Source organism: Diachasma alloeum, unplaced genomic scaffold (assembly GCF_001412515.2).
Source record: "Diachasma alloeum isolate Michigan unplaced genomic scaffold, Dall2.0 Dall_scaffold_00362, whole genome shotgun sequence".
Lineage (NCBI taxonomy): Eukaryota > Metazoa > Arthropoda > Insecta > Hymenoptera > Braconidae > Diachasma > Diachasma alloeum.
Genome location: NW_021680501.1, coordinates 636,783 through 640,273, shown reverse-complemented (window position 1 = coordinate 640,273; position 3,491 = coordinate 636,783). Strand labels below are relative to the sequence as shown.

Sequence of the window (3,491 nt, the reverse complement as noted above, 5' to 3'; positions counted from 1 at the left end):
GGGGGGGGGGGGGGGGGGGGTGCGAAATCAGTACACTGAGAGAACAATGAGAGAGATCTCGAACAAGTCTTGAAAAATTTACTTCTCCCAAGAAAAACGGAGAACATTTTCTTGACACAAGTCATCAAATGGAGGTTTTGCATGGGACAGTTGAATATTTACTTGTGCTGAGAAAATTTGTTTCTCACAAGTAAATTTTTTTCTCTTGCTTGTGCCAAGAAAATAGCTTTTTGAAAATTATTAAAAGAGGATTTTTTTGTGCCAAACATGCAGAGCGCCGGAGTGAACAATTCTTGTCGCAAAAATAGATTTTGTAGTTGAAAAAAATTGCATTCTCTGTACACGCGAGAAATGTCATTTCTAGCACTACTGCTTCGTTATTCGATACTGTCATGCGTATTTTTCAGTGCCAAGAAAAATCTTTGTTTTAGGCGGGACAAGGGATAGTAGTTTTTCGTTTCGGCTGTCTAATAATCACAGACAAGAAATGAATCCTTAAGGATGTACTACACCCTTTCGGCCAAAATTCACGTTTTTTGAATTTTTCTGGCAAATTATTGATCGGATTGATGCGAAATAATATACCGTTTTTGTGTTTTATCATTACTGACTGACTCACGAAGTTTCATGGTAGTGCAATCATTTTCCTGCATTTTTTCTAAAGTTTTGTGATATTGGATTATGTGTAGGAATACTCAATAAAAACACATTAGTTTTATTCTTCAAAGTAAAACTCTTTAATGATCGCACGCAGAAGGTATATCTTTCTCCAACGAAGTCTCTAGGACGACTAACTAAAAGTCATGAGAGTTTTCACTCTCTGGACCCATTTGACAAAAGGCCCTTGTTTCAATTTTCTTCAGCCTCTCCTTTGTGACTCACCATGAGGACTGTTTTTCTTCACGTCTCTATTTTCTAAGAAAAGCCATAAATGTCACCCTGAGTGTTTGGGTGGAAAAGAGAAAATGTTTAACTAAACTAAGAAATTAATTTTTGTATTCAGGCATGAATTCCAACATGTGAACTTCTGGAAAGTTCTAGGAAAAACGCAGGAAAATATTGCACGATCATGAAATTTTGTGAGTCATTAAGTAATGATAAAATGCAAAAACGGTATATTTTTTCACGTCAATCCAATCAACAATTTGCAATACATCCTTAAATGAAACAATAATAATGATATGATAGCAATCTTGTAACTTGGGGATAAATTATTTGTTGATAAATTTTCCTCTGTGTGAGATATTTTCATCCTGAAAAGGCACCGTCTGGTGTGAATTATCCGCCTGTTGAGCCAAATATTTCGTTGCTGTCAAAAGCAGAGCAATTGTTCATGTTTGACACTTTCAAATTCGAACCAAAGAAATTCTTTTTTGGCAATTTTCAACTAGCGATTTTGTTGGCCCAAACAAGACTTGTTTGACAATGTGTTTGTTTTTCTCTCAGTGTAGTGAAGTGGTCAAACGGTTTAAGTCAATTCCATTCTAGCGTCACTTCTCGATAAATATCTCGAATTCTAAAGGAGTTGGCAAAATTTTTCTGAATATCTTTTTTGCAAAGAAAAGTGAGGACTGTCGAAAAAGATCTTACAAAAATTTCGCTATTTTTCTTAAATTCCGAGTTATTCAACAAAAACTTAACTGGGAGCTAAGTCGACTTGAACCGATTGACCACTTCACTACTGAAATGTTTCTTTGGTTGTTTACCTTCGACGTGAACGGATTGGTTGTTTTTAGTGGGTGGATGTTAGTGTCGAATCGGTTTTCGGGGGATTGAGTGCCTATCGGTTGCGTTGAATTCCAATCGATTTGGAGAGTAGACGAATATTCAGGTTTTGAGATTATCGTGTGTTTATTGGTCTTGATTAGCGGCTTTGATTTCGCGTTTAGTCGAACTGAAAAAGTTTGCAATTATTCTAGAATAATTCATTGAGTGTTAGTTTTTAATATCCCTTTATGCCGCATAATATTCCATGTCATCCCTCACAATTTCTAGCAATTACATTCGTAAATCAATCTATCCAAGAATTTCAGAATTATTTCAGTAGCGAAGTGGTAAACCGCTCCAAGTCCATTTCGACTATTGATCAGTTTTTAGTGAATATCACGGAATCGAAAAGAGATAGCTCAATTTTTGTCAAAACCTGTTTTATAGCACTCAATTTGCTCTAGAAAAAAGGTTATTACGAAAATTTCATTATCTCCTTTAAATTTCGAGATATTCTTCAAAAACCCAACTAAGAGATGAGTCGACTCTGAGGGAGATAACAAAATTTTCCCAACGACCTTTTTTGTAGAGCGAATTAAGGGGCACAAAAATGTTGCCATCTCCCCTAGATTCCGAGATATTCATTGAAAACTGGCCAACAGTCAAAATCTACTTGAACCGTTTCACCGCACGGAGAGAAATTGCGGAACTCCCAGTTCGCTCACCGATTACGGAATCGACTCAGAAAATTAAAGTGACGGTATCCTAATTTTTCACAGGAGACTCAGCTAAAAATTACGAAATACTGGAAAAATTCCGTGATTTTACGTAAAAATTACGCGACAGTTCCGTAAAATTTCCTGCAACCACATTGCGCTCCGGAATAACGCAAGACATACGCAATTTTTACTGGCAATTTTTCCCCTCCAAATTTCAGCCAATAGAATTCCACCCCTCGACGTCACGTGGTACAACCTACAGAGTGTTCAACTGATAATTTTTTTTTCGTACTTCGCACTCGCCATTTTTTACCCTGAAAAACTGGACTCCTTTGTTCGTTTGCAGCGAACACATCGTGAAATACCCGATAATTTTGAAGCTCTCCTGGCATTACATACAAATATTTCTCTCCGTGCGCCACCAAATCTTCATCGATTTTCCTTTATTTTGTTCTCCCCCAGATCTCGAGATAATCAACTTGCAACCACAGTCCACCCCCGAACATATCCCGATATATCCACGAAATCCTCGATACAACGATCACCCGAGCCCAAATAAAAACATCCTCTACCTTTTCCAATCACATTCCCCTCCGCCCCCTCTCCCCCCACCACTCCCAAAAATATTCTCAGTACCCACGAGTGACTCAGCCCCTAATATTAGGTGAGGCCGGCCGAAAAACCAAAACAAATAAACCTCCCAAAAAAGACCCTCTCCCCCCACCATGAATCCCCTCCCCCCCTCCCATGAAAACCCCCTCGACCTCCCGAAAGCGCCGCCAGGCTCCCCGTGTGAGTAAACGCCGAGGAATTTTCGGTGCGTCGGTACACTACACAACCGGCAGGCGAACAGGTGTATCCACGCATCCCACACCTGCTCCCGTTCCTCGATCCCTCACCCGATTTCCCGATCGATCCCCATCGTCCTCTCTAGGGGTCATTCTTACCTTCCCAGTGTCCAGGCTCTGTTTATTTACATCCACTCCGAATTCTATCCGTTATCCTCACGCGGCGGCGGAAGGGCCGCGACGGGGAGGGGGGGGAGAGGGAGGGATTGTCAGGGCG

The 3,491-nt window shown here is 40.1% G+C and overlaps 1 protein-coding gene across 2 annotated transcripts in view; it reads right to left on the bottom strand.

The window, feature by feature from the left end:
* LOC107041323 (dual specificity protein phosphatase 10) overlaps positions 1-3,491 on the bottom strand; it is a 34,994-nt gene that overhangs the window by 27,179 nt on the left and 4,324 nt on the right. The window contains exon 1 of one of the 2 annotated variants that reach the window (XM_015261820.2): positions 3,374-3,472. The exons of the other annotated variant lie outside the window; for it this stretch is intronic. The gene's annotated coding sequence lies outside the window, so the exon portion shown is untranslated. Of the gene's footprint in view, positions 1-3,373; positions 3,473-3,491 lie in introns of those variants that run through there. 2 annotated transcript variants of the gene reach the window in all.